Genomic DNA, 18,993 nt, shown 5'->3' on the forward strand with positions numbered 1-18,993 from the left:
GGAACTGCTGCCTCGTGAGAAGCCCGATTTCATGGAATCGTGATGCTCGCTCATTGGTTTACACCACTAGTGATAGGCTATTTATAACTGCGTACACACATTGATCACACTGCAGGCAGGACAATGGCGACTAAGTGTAAGCTTACAACTAAAACCTACCAAGAAAAATAAGACATTACCCAGTTTTGCGAGGCAAACCCACTGATGAAGAAAACAGCCTTAGCTGAGAAGTTGGACATCAAACGGCAGACATTGAACGATATCTTTAAGAATAAGGGCAAGATATTTGGACAAGTGGAGTAGATCACGAGGCCGGTGGTAAGTGTGAAACGCGTGAAATATGTGTCCTTTGAAGATGTCGATGACGCGCTCATCATCTGGTTTCGGCAAATGTCGGCTCAGTCAAATATTCGGTTTCGGACGATTCGGCTGATACTGTCTTTCGGTGGAGGATTGCCCAGACAACATCATGGAATACAATGACCGGTTTGAGTCCTTTCTCATGCACCAGATGCCCAAGAGTTTGAGGCAGTCAAACATAACGGATTACTTTGCGAATGAGTAAAGGATCGATCGAGCTTCGTGTTGAAGTCCGATCATGGTTTTATATTGGCTTGTTTTGTACATTACCGCACTCACTTACACATAGGCATTGAGTGGTAGTCATCACCACGATGACTGTGTGTCATGTAATTTGTCACCGTACCATCACCGATGGTATACGAGTTGTCTTACAGTTGTTCATTATCTTTACTTTTGATAAACTGATTCATGAATTCCATCTTTGCTTGATCACTTTCCAACTCACCAATGAACCCCCACCTATGCCCCGAGGATTGTGTTTTCCTTTTGGTACAATAGCCGGCTCTCACACATACGTGTCCAGGCCACGCGCAACTTCATCCTTCACCCCACAGTCATCATGAATGTTTGCATACGCGTAAGTCGTCACATTTATAAGTCGTTAGTTTTTTCTCGGTCCCGATGGTGACGACTTACGCCTAGTCTACTGTATATATATATATATATATATATATATATATATATATATATATATATATATATATATATATATATATATATATATATATATATGTATGTGCATATAAAAAAAATTCTTAAACTCTTTTCTGGCTAAACAATTCATAGGCTCCGCCTTTAGGCATGATCTTAGCAAAGCTACAGCCTGCTATTTCTCAATGGGATTGTACTGCAGCCAATACCAGGAAGAGAATTTAATTCTTCATTTTATAGACCAGTCCACTCTGCAGAAGGAACATCTATGGACACGCGTTTCATGCTTATTGGCCCTCTTCAGTATGGAGCATCAGCATGGGGCAGATATATACATATACTAGCAGGGTATGCTTACACATTATATAAGCATACGAATCATGCTTCCCCATTCTCTCGGATCGCTCAACTGCATTTGATTTTTCATTTAATTATTGTCTTCTTTTTTTTTTCATTTACTTATATTTTCATTTACAGATGCTTTCTGAAGGTTCTTGGATTTTCTCTGGTGTATCGACTTCAATGTCCATCGGCACGTAAAATTACCATGCTTCCCCATTTTCTCGGGTCACTCACCTGCATTTTGTTTAATTTTTTTCCATTCCTTTATATTTTCATTTATGGATGTTGTCCGATGATTCTGTGATTTTTTTTTTGTTGTGTACCAGCTTCAATGTCCATAGGCACGCAAAATTTCAGCTTTTCACATCACCCGGAAGGCACCTGTCTTTAATATTAGTCATTCATTCAATCAGTGGTTAGAAAAAGCTTTATGTATTAGACTAGTGGGGTATGCTTACAAAATGTCAGTGGATACACGGAAATCGTGAATTTGTGTTGTTGACTGAAATGTCACATTATGCTTGTGAAAGGCTGAAAGCAAAAGTCAAACATTATTTTAGTGTCTTTTTTTCATCGTTCCATCTACAGACCAATCAACATTTGCATGTGCTATGAGATCTAACAGTGTTTCGAGTGTGTATTTCGATTCCAACAACACAACATGATGATGTCATTTTATCCAATTAATCAGCATATTGAGTGCAGACTTCACGTTGTGCTCAGGGGGTCAGGGAATACTGGGGTTTGGATTTATGGGGCTGAAGAGGTTGGATTTCTTTCCTCTTCCTCTCACAATGCTCAAGGAATTAAATCCAAAAACATGCATTCAGAATATATCCTCCAAAAGTAAAATGATCTCTACATGCAAAATAGCCTGTTCATGTACCTAGTTATTCAAATGTTTTTTGTTTGCTAAGGTTTTCCCTTCATTATGATCATTCTTGCAGAGCTGAGTTCACTATAGTGTTTTTCCTCTCTTGAGTTGTAAGGAATCTTATAATGCACTTTGACATGGATCGTAAGGATATTAGTAGATGATGGATAACTCAAAACAGGACATGGGATTTGAACTTGGGATCTCAGCATCATGAGCTATGTGCTCAGATGGTGACACCAAACAGGCTAACCTGTTTAGCACCTGTGATTCTCAAATTCCAACATACTATGTGATATATTGATTGAATTGGTGCCAAGAATATCTGTCAATTGCAAGATACATATACAGTATATATATATATATATATATATATATATATATATATATATATATATATATATATATATATATATATATATATATATATATATATATACTGCTCTGGGAAAAAATAAGAGACCACTCCAAAAAAAATTTAAATCAGCATCTCTACATGTATGGCAGCCATTCAATTCCTGTGTCTGTTGAATTCCAACACAGGCACACCTCATTCTACTTCGTGAAGTACTGATTAGGTGATCACCTGAAACGAATCTTATTTAACAAGGAAAAGTATAAAAACCACTGCTGTGGTCATCACTATCCTCTTGCAATAGGACCAGCTGGATGGCAAAAACAGTGCTAGTAGTACCTCCAAAAGTAATTTGAATCAAAAAAATAACTATTGACCATGCCAAAAGAGTTGAAAAGAAAAGTTTTGAGTGAGGAAAAGAAGGGTTCAATTCTGGCTTTACTGGCAGAGGGATACAGACAGTGAGCGTCACGTTGCTTCCATCCTTAAAATTTCAAAGACGGCGATTCATAAGAACAAGGTCAAGCAGCAGACATTGGGGAAAACAAAGCTACAGACTGGCAGAGGGCGAAAACGACTTTCCACTGACTGGGATTACTGCCAACTCATTCAAATGTCACAACAACCGTAGGATGACATCAAGTGACCTACAAAAGAATGGCAAACGGAAGCTGGGGTGAAGTGCATGGAGAGGACGGTTCGAAACAGGCTCCTAGGGGCAGGGCTGAAGTCGTGCAAAGCTAAAAAAATGCTCTTCATTAATGAGAAGCAAAGAAGAGCCAAGCTGAGGTTTGCAAAAGACCATAAGGATTGGACCGTAGACGACTGGAGTAAGGTCATCTTCTCTGATGAGTCCTTTTCAGCTTTGCCCAACACCTGGTCATCTAATGGTTAGACGGAGACCTGGAGAGGCCGACAAGCCACAGTGTGTCATACCCACTGTGAAATTTGGTGGAGGATCGGTGATGATCTGGGGTGCTTCAGCATGGCTGGAATCGGGCAGATTTGTCTTTGTGAGGGACTCATGAATCAAGCCACGTACAAGGTTGTCCTGGAAGAACACTTGCTTCCTTCTGCTCTGACAATGTTCCCCAACGCTGAGGATTGGTTTTTCCAGAAAGGCAATGCTCCATGCCACACAGCCAGGTCAATCAAGGTGTGGATGGAGGACCATCAGATCAAGACCCTGTCGTGGCCAGCCCAATCTCCAGACCTGAACCCAATTGAAAACCTCTGGAATGTGATAAAGAGGAAGATGGATGGTCACAAGCCATCAAACAATGCTGAGCTGCTTGAATTTTTGCGCCAGGAGTGGCATAAAGTCACCCCACAGCAATGTGAAAGACTGGTGGAGAGCATGCCAAGACGCATGAAAGCTGTGATTGAAAATCAGGGTTATTCCACAAAATATTGATTTCTGAACTCTTCCTAAGTTAAAACATTAGTATTGTGTTGTTTAAAAATGAATATGAACTTGTTTTGTTTGTATTATTTGAGGTCTGAAAACACTGAATCTTTGTTGTTATTTTGACCAGTTGTCATTTTCTGCAAATAAATGCTCTAAATGACAATATTTTTATTCAGAATTTGGGAGAAATGTTGTCAGTAGTTTATAGAATATAACAAAAATGTTCATCTTACTCAAACACATACCGATTAATAGTAAAACCAGAAAAACTGATAATTTTGCAGTGGTCTCTTCATTTTTTCCAGAGCTGTATATATATATATATATATATATATATATATATATATATATATATATATATATATATATATATATATATATATATATATATATATATATAGCTTGAGTTATGTGCATTTGCTTTGAACTGCCTAGCCTTTGTTCAAATCTCGGTCCAGCTATAAACTGTTATGCTACAGGTGTTTTGCTTGCTGGTTGCTGCATCAATGTATGTACAGTCTATGAGAAGGACACTAATCCAAAGGAAAGGTCTCACAGCACTGGTTGTTGGTGTATGCTAAAGATTTCTGAAGTGTCGTTTCTGAAGAGGAGGTGAGTAATCACTGGCACTCTGAAAAGATTCCAAATTCCTTCCAGTCGAACGTCAGGTTTTTCCATATATTACAATGTTATTACCACTTTATTTGATGTGGAGGGACCCAATACCCATTGAACAAGTGTTTAATTTTTTTTTTTTTATAGTCCCAAATGTCTTCACCCAAAGCATATTATTTCCAGTAGAAGCGGCATGTTATTACTCGTACAAGTATTTGCATTCTATTTATTTCCTTGACGATCATTTTTGTAATACTCTTGCTCACCCAAAATGGAAATCCAAGCAAATGTCAGTGAAAGTTAATGGCTCTTTGTCAGGATGATAAACTCCTGTGCAATTTGTGTTTACACCACAAAGTTGTTGTGCACATGTGATTGCTGGTGGCTCCTGACAATTTGAGAAGATTATATTTACCACCATGAGAAATGAAGTGTGGCTGAAGTTTAAAGAATAGTATAGTTGGCTCAGCCCAATGTCTAATGCTCTCAACTCATCCAAACTGATGGATGAAATCAGCAAGACGTTGACAGAGATATGCTAACTGCCGTAGGAAGCAAATGCTTGGTGTTGGCTTTATGGTTAGGGTGGTGAGCTTGGGATCCTGGGATCCTGAGTTCAAATCTCACTCAGCTGTGAATTAATACCAGGTGGGGTTGATTCTGCCTGTCATCCTTCTGAGGGTGGCAAAATGAGTGCCAGCTTGCTGGTATCCTGTGTCGGAGTGACGACCTGTCCAGGATTGTGCCCAATAGCGAAGGAGACTGCTTAAGCAGCACCAACGGTTTGCATAGAATATGGTCCCAATAGATGGATGGATCGGAAGCAACGATGATCCTGAGGTTTCAATCATGAATCCTTCCTCGGAGAAAATGAACAAACTATTAGCACTAGCCTTCATGAGCAAGACGAGTTCTTCATTCTATAATTGGCTGCACTACGTTTCCCATGATGGTAAAGCATATGCTTATCAACTTTTAGTTGATAAATTCTGCAGTTTATCTTTTCGACCAACAGACTGACACGAGCCTTCACGAAGACTAGTATTTCCTTGTATATTCACGTCAAGACACAAGACCACCGAAAGGATATGTGTGGCTATAGCTGATATACGGCATAGTCTTGATATGTGTGCCATCTATTCCAGGAAAATAATATTCCTTCACAAACTTCCAAGTGATGAATGAATGTTGAAAACTATTTTCCTTTTTGCACAGATAGGTGGCACAGAAAACAAAAATTTCAACTCCTCAGGGTGTGTTTGTTCAAAAATGTCCCCGTTGGTCATTTGGCAAGGCTCCGGTGGAACCTTTTATCCAATAACACCATTTTGTGTTCCTGGCACCAGCATCATTCATTCCACCACCTTGCCATGAATGACAATTGCAGAGTAAAAGCAAGACACCATCCAACTTACCTCTTTTTCTTAGATTTTTCTCTTCAACATTTTTTATGTGATGAGAGAGCAGGACTATAAAGGTGGGGTTGGGGGAATGGTGGGTGGCAAAAGTATGGAGGAGCAGCTGAGACAGTCAGGTGTGGAGGAGGAAAGGGGGAGGGGGATTGACGATTTTCATCCAATGCTTTACATGAAACTTCCATCCAATGCTTTACATGAAACTTCCAAAATCAGATTCAAAGTTATTGGTATCTTCACTTTAAGTATCAAAGCAATATGTAGGTTCCTTTGATGGCAGAAACCTATTATTTGGGGCTTGCTCTGATTTATGGTTGTGAATTGGAAGAATTTGATTCCTCTGACTGTTGGAAGGTATCCATTCAGCATTGTTTTGCGAGATATTGTTTCACTTCTGTGCACACCTCTCTTAATTGATGCACAGCACTAATGCTGGACGGCGGACCAATACGGCACCTTAGCTAACCCAAGATCCCAAAAATTGTGTCTTGATGATGATCGACATTGCTTTATGATAAATAACCTTCATGGAAACACTTGCGTGTAGACCCACACCCAAGTCTCCAACCTGCGAAGCAAAGGAAAGGCAGATGTAATGTCGGACATGCTGCCATTACAGCTAAAATACATTCATTACAAAGCTTACGGTTGTCAGGGTGACATCCATGATATTGCTCTGCCTTCCCGGGACTTGGAAACTTTGGGAAAAAGATCATTGCACAACATCATATTTCACTTCCTGAAAGGTTCCAGGTATTTTTTTAACCCAAGGTTGTCAAACTTAATTATTTGCATAGAATAAAGTCTCAAGTTATTAAAAGCAAGACACTACTACCAATATTAAACATCAATGCATACCTGTGCATCATTAACAACTTTATGGAAATAAAATGAAAAACCATCGTCAACAACTTTTTTGGCATTTTTTTTTTTTTTTGCTCTTTATAGTTGTTTTTTTAATTTGTTTTCTCAGCAACAACTTGTCTGAGTGACACTATTTTCAGGGTAGGAGTGACCACCATGCAGAATATTTTAATAATGATTGTGACATCATAGGTCACACGGTATGGCAGCTTGGATTAAACATTTAATAAATTATATCTCTGAAACCACTGATCAGAAAAAAATTGCAACTTGGCACATGACATTGTACTCCCAATGGGGAATGGCTCTGTCGATAAGTGAATATTTCAGGGGAATCTTTAAAATGGTGATGGAAGCACCAAAATTGGCATGAATACTCACCAGGGACAACTTTTTGAAAAAAGACCGTGAGCCACCGGAAATTTCAAGATGGCTGCCATTTTTCAGGATGGCCACCATTTCCGACATAAAGATACTATTTTTGCCATAAAATTTGACAGAATACCCTGATTTGAATGATCTTGGTGTCAAAATATATGTTTTTGACTTTGCAGAAGCTGAATTTATAACCTGAAAATATCTGAGGCTTCCTTGTATCATATACATACATATATATATATATATATATATATATATATATATATATATATATATATATATATATATATATATATATATATATATAGCACCTTCACTTAAAATACTAATAGAATTAACCTGCATGGGTGTAGTAGTAGTAATTAGCACGGTAGTGCATGTGATATGGGGTGTATGGGTGTGGTAGTAGAGGAATTACTTTTGCTTCAGAAGTCTGCCACATCGTCTGAATGGTCTCCTAGCACTAGTCCTCATTACTAACCCAACTCTCACCTTGTGGCTCCAAGTAGTTACAAGTGCACGGCAGCGGCCACACTCCGGTAAGCATGCAGAGGCTCTTTTTATGTGATGGAGTATGTCTGACTCCGATCTAATGTGCATGAAGACAACACCTGACACAGACAGACAGACGGACGAGAGGAGATAGATACAAGAAAGAGAAAACCAACTCACAGATCGAAGAGACTTTATGTCAAGGCACAACCAAAGCACACTGGAGACATCACTGCTGTGAAACTCAGCATGGGGTTCAGTGTCAGATAAATTATCTTACTATATCTGTGTAGTGGTACATGCAGTCCAAGTTTACTTTCCCAAATGCTCTCTACTGAGCCCCATATCAATAGTTAGATAGCCGCACCTGAATTGACAGGATGTGCCAGCGCAGGAGAGCCGATCCAAGGATAACGGGGTTTCAGTTACCTGGATGGTGTACAGATCACACGGGACTTATGACACTGGATGAACAATCGGGCTTAGGTGTAGGGCATTCTCCGTTTATGCCCGAACCTTGTTGTATCCCACATCTGAATGTGCCTCAATCTGTGTTGAAAAGTGGTAAAATGTTAATCCCTCAGCCTTGAACCCTTTAAATGTCCCCCAAGATGGCCAGATCAGAAGAATTATACATTAAAAGACAAATCAACTGGAGCAAATGTTGTCTGTGTCAAACTCGCAAGGATGAACAGCTGAAATCGCCACCAACCCAATATCCATGCAGTGCTGAACATGATGGCTATTCCGTGATTGTATCCAATGCTCCAATGTTCTAAGCAATTAACAAACTACCAATTATTCTGGATCCAGCAAGGCTAGATGAAGGGGGTGGCAGAGAAGAAATACTGAGAAAAGGCGACGCAAAGATCAGAGCTCTCGTCTGTTGTTCAATAACACCAAGCTGGAACAAGCTAGGAAGAGAGTATCTAGTACTCAGATTAGAAGAGAAGAGGGATGGAGCAAGATACAAAGAACCAGCATTCAAGGTAGAGAATCCCAGGGTTTCATATGTCATAAGGAAGCTCCAGCATCTGAAATGAGACAGGCAATGAACATGCAGCTCAACAAAAGACTGAATTATTGTGCCTGAAACTTAAACGATGGGAGGCATTTGGCCAACATGAATGGTGGAGATGTTGTGGTGCAAGAGCTGAAATATCATTGGTGTTGCTTAATTGGTGTGTGCAACAGGGAGAGGGTTACCTGACATCCATTGAGAAAAAGAATCCCCCAAGATTAACCAGAAAAAGAAGTCTATCCACTTGCATTTTCTGAACTGTTGGCCCATATTGTTGAGACCCAAAGTAGGCAATGCAAGTCATACTACATTCAGGCTTGCAGATATGGTTAGCCTGTACAGGCAGTGACTTGAACAACTAGGGGTGGAAACACCTGATCTCAACTCAACCAGACACAAGGAAAAGCTGCTGGCAGAACTGTCTGAGCTGGAAGCTCACAAGTAAGGAAGAGATATCCTTCTTGCCTTCCACAAAAATGTAGGTTCTGTCCTGTCACAAGCTTATGACTATTCTGAAGCAATTATCCTTACCAAAGCAGCCAAGATCTTACGATGCCACATGCTGGACTACAAATCCAAATTTGATGGAATCTTCCATGAAGGATGTGTTGTCGAAGCTATTCCATCGACTCTTCTTCAATTTGTAGGCATGATTGAGCATGGGGCCGACATAAAATCTCAACTGAGATTCGGTGCTTCAAAGACAGACCTAGCAATGCCGCAGCTGCTGCAGTACAACAGAACTACTGGGCAATTCTGCCACTTATTGCACAGTCTTGTTAGCAGTTGACTAAGTGTGGATGCAAGAAGGAATGTTGTGGGAGGTGCACATGCTATAGCTTCGGTCTCACCTGTACAGCACTGTGCAGCTGCAGATGCTAGGATTAGCTCATCATCTGTATACAGGACTCCAGTAGTGCCATAGGTGCAAAGACAATATCTGGACAATAAGGACAAACAATGCAAAGACACAGAGGACAAACAGGTTCATACTATAATGTTACAAGAACACTTGCAAGTTGTTAAGTGTTATAAGTGCAAAGACTAAGCCTGGTGTTGGCTTAGTGGTTAGGGTGGTGGCTTGGGATCCTAGAGTCCTGAGTTCAAGCCCCATTGGCCACTGAATTAAAATACACCAGGAGGTTGACTCAGCCTGTCATCCTTCCGAGGTCGGCAAAATGAGCACCAGTGTACTGGTAAGGGGGACACTGCATCAGCGGCACAGCCACGTCCCAACCAATGATGCAACCAGCAGCCACACAGAGACAGACAGACAGACAGACAGACAGACAGAACGACTAAGTAGAAATAAGTATATTTTCATCGACAGATTTAGACTTATCAGTCAATTGCTTGTCTTATTGTTGATGTGCAGAACATCTGATCAGAGTGACTCACAGCGATTAAATGGCAACAGAATTATAGCGTTTAACTGCAATTGATTTTTCTGATCGCACAGTCACATGGTCATGGAAAGCAATTGATTTAGAATTCTGAAGGTGCATTCGACATTCGTTTTGTACTACTTAATGAACGACAATAAAATGTTTGTTCAAAACTGACATTCAACTTGTAATATCTAATTGCATCCCAGGCCTTATTTCATATCTTCTGTGAGAACTGATAGAAATCTGCCTCTGGGAAGACTTAAAGATGTAAATTCAGCTTCTTTGCAGTCAAAAACATACGATTTGACACCAAGATCATTCAAATAGGAGTATTCTATCAAATTTTAATGGCAAAAATGGTATTTTTTATGTCATTAATGGTGGTCATCTTGAAAAATGACAGCCATCTTGAAACTTCCAGTGGTTGAAGGACTTTTTAGATCCTCATGGAGGATCTCTAAGTCTTACTCACGTTGTTGTTCTTCATCTTCTTCTTGTGGACTTTTTTGTTTCACAGCCTACAGTTTTCATCGAAACTTCCTGAAACTTGGCGTATATATGTAAAAATACCCTGCGCAGACAGTAACCATCTCCGATTTTGAAAATTCCTCCGAGAAAAAAAAGTTATGACGTTAAAATATCTCCGCTAATGGAAATCGCCTAAAAAATTATCTCCGAAACTAGGCAAGCTTTTTGAATTGTGTTTGCGGGAATCGAACAGGGCATATGATACCTCACTATGACGTCATATCAATTCTTATGACATCATTCCTATTTTTTGACATTTTTTGTTTCACAACCCAGAGTTTTCATCGGATCTTCGTGAAACTTGCCATGTATATGCAGAAAGCCCACGTGCAGGCAGTAACCATCTCAGATTTTGGAAATTCTTCCTAGAAAAAAGGTTGACGTCATAATATCGCCGCTAATGGAAATTGCCTATACCATTATCTCCGAAACTAGGCAAGCTGTTTGAATTTTGTTTGCGGGAATCAAGCTGGGCATTAGCACAGATAATAATTTATCGCAAACCTGATAGATCACAATGACGTCATATTCGTTTTTATGACGTCATCATTAAGAGGATGAGGATCTTAGCCCATTTTAGCTTGTTTTGAAAAGGGGGCACTGATGAACATTGATTCCAATTTTGGTGCTTGCATCATCATTTGAAAGATTTCTCTTGTGTTAGAGACAGGACACCACTACGTATGTCAGTACAATCAAACACAGCTTGTAATCATCGGTCTCTCAAAATGGTGGATTGCCACTCTGGGGCAGGATATTCGAATAGCTCAATTATCTCAGCAATCTGGTACTCATTTTGCTGATTTTGGAAGGATGACAGGCTGAGTCAACCCCACCTGCTAATGATTCAAAGGAGGGGGGGGCAAGCAGACCCTTGGATCCCAAGCCCACCATGCTAACCGTTAAGCCAACACTAGGCACACAAGACAAAACTTTGGCTAAAATTTGGAATCTGTACATAGAACAGAGATGGGATGCCAGTTTTCAATCAATTGAGTCTTCTTTTTTGGAATTAAGGAGGTGACTGCTCTCTGACAGACAGTGCCATGGTATTTGCCCATCCATTAAAATTTCATTGAAGACTTGTGATAGGTGGGGTCCAAGAAAGTCCCAGAAGTACTGCAAAAATTCACTTGTCAGCCCATCAAGTCCAGGGGCTTTATCATGTTCCAGGGTATTGAGGTGAGGACCGCAGTAAGTTCACACAGGGAAAGGGGGGTTTCTCGCTGTTGTTTCTGTTCTGCTAAGGTTGGGAGGAAGGAGACAAGTTCAGAAAAGGCAGAAATTTCATGATCAGACTTCCATATTTCTCTTTGAAAATCCAACAAATTATGAACTGAAAGAAATTCTGACCCCACAAAGTGTTGGACAAAGGTCCTGAAAGAAGAAATGGCTGCAAAAAGGGGTTGTAGAAAATTGGTTCATTTATAAACATTGAGGTGGTGAAGGAACTGGTCTCACGACTCAGTGACAAAGCTTGCCAGGAATTGATGACACTCTGCAAGTAGAGAGGAAGCAAAGACACATAAATCTCAGGGAGGTCGAGTAAAAAAAGCTCGCGACCATATCCCAGCTGACCTACTTGCTTCAGCAAACACATGGTAAAACTCTCCCAAGGCATGTGGCTGTATATAAGCTTCTTCACAAAAAGAAGGCGGAATGTCATGAGCCTGCTGGTGACATCAACAAGCTCCTGTCAAGATCACGAATCAATGTTGGATGCTGGCTGAGATTGGTGAATGTTTCAGAAACATCATCAAAGACGTTCCAAGTCTGCCATGCAGTTTTCTTCCCTTTACCGCGGAAGGCAGACACGACGTCACATCCAGTGAACGCATGGAAGTATGGGATCCCTCGAGCTTTCTCAGGCCCTATTGCAGAAACTACCTCATGGACTGGAATCCATTGCGCCTTGGCCAAAGGCAATCCACATGTTCTCAAGACCTAGTTCCTGTAAGGATGGCAGTACAGATATTGCTATGACTAGTATGTCCGTGTCATTAGCCTTAATGATACTGGAATTGCTACCATCCGTCGTTGCATCCCTGGCGTGTACAAATATTCGAGTGTCAGCTTCTTAATGACAATATGGAGACACAGCATCCAGTGACTTCCTTGTGTTGCTAATGGCATCTTCTCCTTTTGTGACAATGACTGTGCTTGTCATCTGTGCTTCACACATCTTTTCCACAATGAAGTGAAACAGCTCAGTCTTGTTTCTGTCACCTCCAAGAAGGCTTCTCCAGTTACTTGGGGTCTTACTGGTTCCTGTCACTTCTTCTGATTCCTTGCCCCCTTTTTGACCTTGCCTCGGACTTCAGACTTGACTTCTTGTCCACATCAAACACTACGTCCACCCTCTTGTACCTGGCACCATATGATTCCACCTTTGGGATGATGTCTTCTTTAGCATAGTCATCAAATATCTTTGAAGTGTGTGGAGGTAGGGCACTGATAAGTGCTGAGCCATCAATGATGACTGCATCTCCCCTTGGTTCTCTGTCTGGGATGTTCACTTGCGCTTCAAGAATTTCAGCCAGCTGTGACTTCAAATTTTTTTGAATTTTTTTTTTCTTCAAATTTTTCAAAATTTAGATTTTTAAATGGCCAATTGGGCAGATTTGATCAGAAAGCCCTGCAGAACAGAAATGCCAAATTTGATGTTTGTATCATAATTTGCACGATTTTTCTACTATCTAGTACACTATTTACCATGATAAGAAAGCTTACAAAACAGCCCTCTCCATATTTGGAGTTTGGAAAACACTTTGTCGATTAATCCATCCCAGTTTTTTTGGATACATTGGGAATCATTGAGATGTGAGCCCAAATGGTACACTCCATCATTCTTGCAGGACAAATTTCCAGGAAGCAACGGGAAAGAAAAACTTGATGGTAGTCCAAAAAAAGAGGCATAACTCTTTGACCAGTTCACCTTAGCCAAACGAGCAACACTAAAATTATCGAGAGCTTTAAGTAAGTTGCATACATCGTCTTGGGACTGAATTGCAGCGCAGATGTCATCTACATATGCCACAACTTTTATAGGGGGCTCATTAGGATAAGCAGAGAAACCCGACAGTTTCTCCCACAACCGGACTAAAAGGGGCTCAATCGCAAGTACATAAACAAGACCAGACGAGGGATATCCCTGCCTTATACCGCTCGATACAGAAAAAGGAGAAATCAACTCGTTGTTTATTTTACCCAAACTATATATATATATATATATATATATATATATATATATATATATATATATATATATATATATATATATATATATATATATACTGCGCTACAACAAATGAATATCTTCTATCTATCTATATATTACAAAACTCTCATATTGTATATATGTATTATGTTTCTGAAATACAGCCAAAACGGTACACGATAGCGCAAACATTTTACAGCCACCTTACTCTCCATTCTCCTGCGGTGTGCAGTATCAAGTTTCATTCAAATCAGGCAACAAAAAATTTCTTGAAAAATCAATTCCCGATTCAGTCAAGTTCTCTTCGGGAGTGTTTGATCAATGCAAACAACCTCAGCGGTATAGTTCGCTGGAGCTATCTTTTTTTGAAATGATTTTTTTTTTATCAACCGCTGTCACAACAGGAACCCAACAGGTACACGATTCGTCTAGTATGATATAAAAGTGGTATGAAAACCTAAACCTCTCAAAACTGGAAATATATATTTATGATCTATGCTATCAAACACATGTTCTTGATCTATAAAGAATAGGCCTGCACTTTTATGCAAAATGTCACACACATCAAAAATATCATGTCCATATCAGGACATATATCGATCGTCCAGGCACACAAGTTTGATAAGTGTGGACTAAAGACTTAACCGATCTTAAGCGAGAGGTAAGAACTTTGGAGAATATTTTGTAGTCCGTAGATAGTAGAGAGACTGGTCGCCAGTTACGAAGTAGCTGGGCGTCTCCTTTCTTCAGTAGTAAGGAGACAACCGCTCGTCTACAACTTAGGGGAAGCTCCCCAACTTGAAAACTTTCTTGGAGCATTTCCAGAAGCTCAGGTCCAGTGATGTCCCAAAAAGCTTCATAAAATTCATGAGTAATGCCGTCCAGTCCTGGAGTTTTCCCAGATACCATACCGGAAAGCGCAAGCCTCAATTCCTCCAGAGTGATAGTGTTCTCCAAAGAAACCCGTTGCGACTCAGACAACTTCAGCAAAGATTCAACAAAGGTGTTTGCAACATCCAAATCAACTTCCTTCATGCATAAAAGAGAAGAAAAATATCACTTTCTAACTTCCTGATCATTTTTGGTTCACTTACAATCCCACCATCTGGTGATTGCAAAGACAGCATTTTCTGTTGTGCTTTAGTTTTATTCTCCAAATAGAAGAAGTACTTAGGAGAGTCAAGAAAATTCAAGTTTTTTTAAATTATTTTTTAATTCCAAGCCGCACTTGGAGCCCCTTTTCCACGTTCCTCTACAAGCTGACAAAGCAGCTCTTTCTTACTTATAAATTACTTGTGCTCTCTTGTGTTACTATTCAAAGTAATAAGCTTTGATTGCAGTTCCAGGACCTCCTTTTCAAGTTGGGAGATCTTAGAAAAATTATCCCTTGAGTAATACACATTTTGTTGGCAAAAAATTTTGATGTGGGTTTTTGTGATGTCCTACCACTGCCTCCTACTCTGAAAAGTGTTTTTTCTGGCTTGAAGAGAACACCAAAAGTCTCTGAATGCATTACAAAAATGCACCTCTTCTAGCAAACCAACATTAAGGCATTCGCACGTGGAGTATGGGGGAAAATCAATTTTAGAGATACCAGATGATGACCTGAAAAACCAAAGGATGAAATCGCTGTTGACAAAATGAAATTCCAAAAACCTTTGGTAACATACAATTTATCGAGACGTGCAAAGGATACCCTGTTAGGAGGCTTGACACCATGAAAATGGCTTCACCTGAGGGTGCTGCAACCTCCATCTATCAATCAGATGATATTTTACGAGAACAGCCGCCAAATGTTTTGTGCTTTCCGGGTGAGGTTCAACACCATTGCTGTCCAGAGATGGATCTAAGGTGTAAGTAAAATCACCAGCTAAGCAGAAAAGACCACCAAAATCAATTTGAGCTGAACAATTATCAAGAAGAAAAAATATCGTCTTTTCTTCAAGAAGGATCACTTGGAACATAAGCATTCAGTAATGTGACCTGATGACCTCAAAACGGGAAAACAATAAAACCCAAATGACCTTTCATAACTTCATGGAATGCTATTTGATCAGATGAGATTTTTGATCTAAGCCAGAAAGTGACTCCTGCTCTCGGACAATCAAACAAACTGAAAAACCATGAACCTCTTATTGCATTCTGTCATTCCACTAAACAGGTGTCCCCACAATGTACATCCTGGAGAAAAGCTACATCTACATGCCTTTGCTCTAATAATAATTGGACATGCGTTTTTCGTATAGGGGCGTGGTCCCCATTTATGTTTTCCCTTGCAATAGACAAAACCAGAACGAGTTTTCAGAATTTATTGAAAGAGCTGATCATCGAAGTTCTTTCCTTGCAATGAATACAATTTTTTCAGCCGATACACCTGGGACTCGTTGGCACCATATGCAGATGGATTTTATACGATGTGAGAAGCAGTAACGTGGAATTTGTCCAAATGCGGAAAAAAGTCAATCAGCTTAATCTTATTACGATAAGTATTATGGAGAAATTTAATTGCTTCAACCGGAGAGGGGGTGCCTAAGTCCTCGCAGTCCTGCAAATCCCCAGTTGCACCTTCTGTCTCACGAGAATCCGATATCGAACAAGTGTCGTCCGAAATGCATGACTCGTGCTCAATAACGTCTTTGACCTTTACAGGTGCAGGAGACATTGGTCTCGGCTTAACGAAGATCAAATCCTCAGGTTATGGATCAATCCCCGTTTCGAAGGGGACCTCCTCAGAGGATTCTGATGTACTAGGCACACCTATTGTTTGAACATCATGACTAAGTTCACCATTTATTGATGCACCATCTGTGGGATGATCTAAAATAACCCTTATTCCTGAGGGTTATTTTAGACACGACATTGCTATACTGTTCCAAAGCAGCCTTAATCTGCTCATTCTCAAGGAAAGGAGGAACATTTGAGATGAGTACTTTAACCGATGGTACATCCAATGGAGAAACAAACACGAAGATAACCGGTTCCATACTCAGACCAGTCTCAACGAGCTATGTCACCTTTTCCTCTTTCGAGACGAAACGACGATGCGCTGATTCATCCTCGATGCAGCAGTTATATTCTGCATACTGATGGACTTCCCAACACACAAAACAATTTGCTCCACTGAGATTTCGGGAGGTGGTGTGCATGAAAACCCATTTTTCCCAGTCAATGATTCCAATCCAGGAAAGTTTGTGGCGTTTGCCATGACACCGGGTGCAGAACAACACTCGATACCTCAGAGCAACAAGCACCATCGAACTGAGTGCTCTCTCTTTCTCTCTCTCTCTCTCTCTCTCTCTCTCTCTCTCTCTCTCTCTCTCTCTCTCTCTCTCTCTCTCTCTCTCTCTCTCTCTCTCTCTCTCTCTCTCTCTCTCTCTCTCTCTCTCTCTCAAACTCGAGGAAAATAAAATGAAGAGATAGCAAGGGATAAAATAATAGAGAGAAAGGGGTGGAAGAGAACCGCTACGCAACTACGCCTCGTGATTACACGCATGCGACAGCAGCTGTGGAGAGACAGAGACAGAAACAGACACACGGAGAGACATGGATGTGGAAATGGGGGATTCCGGCAGATGTGTCCACCAGCTTAACGTCAATCCAAGAGATGGCACACACATTGATGAATCACCCTGCCTGTGAAACACCGGGATGACAGCTTAGAACGAGCATGCATACCTCTCAGCTATCCTGCCATGATGTGGTGACTGCTTTGTAACAACTGAAAACATTTTTTACTCATTGTAATCATCTCATTTATTTTGCCTTCCAAACTCTGGAGATGTCCCCATGGAGAACCGTGCCATGGTATTACCACAGCATCTTGCAGAGATTGGAGCTTGAAGAGTGCTTCAAGAAATCACTCCAACGAAACGATTGAAGAAACTTTTAAAAATGAAATGTTTAATGTTTTTTTTTTTCATGTATCTATTTATCTATGTTCAAGTGACGGGTCATGAATGAAGGAAGATTATACAAAAAGGGGAAACGTCAAAATAATTGCAGATTTTCAGTGAGCGAGTCACTGTCCGAGGGACCGCACGGCAATGCGGGGCCAAACGCAGGCGAGTAGGGCCTGAACTTTGTTCAAGTCGATCGATATATTTAGTGACAGTGGATATTTTGCCATGTATGGCCATGGCTTGGAAACAAGCAACTAAGCAGCTTGTATAGTGCTCACCAAGTGGCTTAAGCACTCAAGCAAGCATTCCAACAAAATGGTTGATAAACGACTGGCTTGGCAAGCGATCGCCAATCAGTCATATAAACACCATGCACCCAAAATGTCAAGCAATGTCCGAATTGCACAAATGAACACTTTCTTTTTAGCAGTAGGAACTACTGCTGAAGTTGACAACAAAATTTAAATTTTGGAATTCAGCTTAGATTAAGAGATGCTAAGAATCTAGAGGTTAAAAAAGTTGTAGATGGATTCGGACGAAACTTGGTGGATGAGTTGGTTCGGTGACAAGAACAAGCCAATTAAATGTAAGTTCTGATTCGAGTCCATATCATTTTGGAAAACAAAATGTAAACTAATCCTCCTGGCAGAGGTATGCACTCTACCGACTGCCCTTCTCGTTTCCGTCTCAATCCCACAACAAATGAAATACACAATTACACCAATCTACACTTCAAATATACAACTACTTCTCCCATAGATATCTTCATACAATTGTTACTATTGCCACCTATAAGAACAAAAATGTCAAAATATTTTGTGATGGCAATCCGTAAAAGGATTGTGGTGTTTTATTATGGTGTCATTCCTACCTCGTCATTCCTTGCCATTTCTTCCTATCTTCTTGTGTGTGTGTTTTTTTTTTTGGGGGGGGGGGGGAAGGATTCCATCCATACATGTTTTTTCATTGTAAGAAAATGTTTTTTTCTGACTTGTAATAATAACGATAAGAATATTTGATCCCTAAATTTACCAACGTGTGGCACCAGGTAAGGTAAATGTAGTTGGTGTTGCTGTCGGACCATGAATGCAGTCAAAACTCAATGTTTGTTCCCAAGCTTGATAACCTGTCATTCCCCCAGCCTGCCTTTTTCTCAGATTTTGTTGGGAATATTTTGTTGCAT

The 18,993-nt window shown here is 40.3% G+C and overlaps 1 protein-coding gene across 10 annotated transcripts in view; it reads left to right on the top strand.

Annotated features, from left to right (window-relative positions):
- Nucleotides 1-18,993, top strand: part of LOC147015582 (uncharacterized) — a 348,908-nt gene that overhangs the window by 175,589 nt on the left and 154,326 nt on the right. The gene's annotated exons all lie outside the window — the stretch shown is intronic.

Source organism: Eptatretus burgeri, chromosome 12 (assembly GCF_056783735.1).
Source record: "Eptatretus burgeri isolate ZD-2024b chromosome 12, Ebu_testis_v1, whole genome shotgun sequence".
In the NCBI taxonomy this organism is placed as follows: domain Eukaryota; kingdom Metazoa; phylum Chordata; class Myxini; order Myxiniformes; family Myxinidae; genus Eptatretus; species Eptatretus burgeri.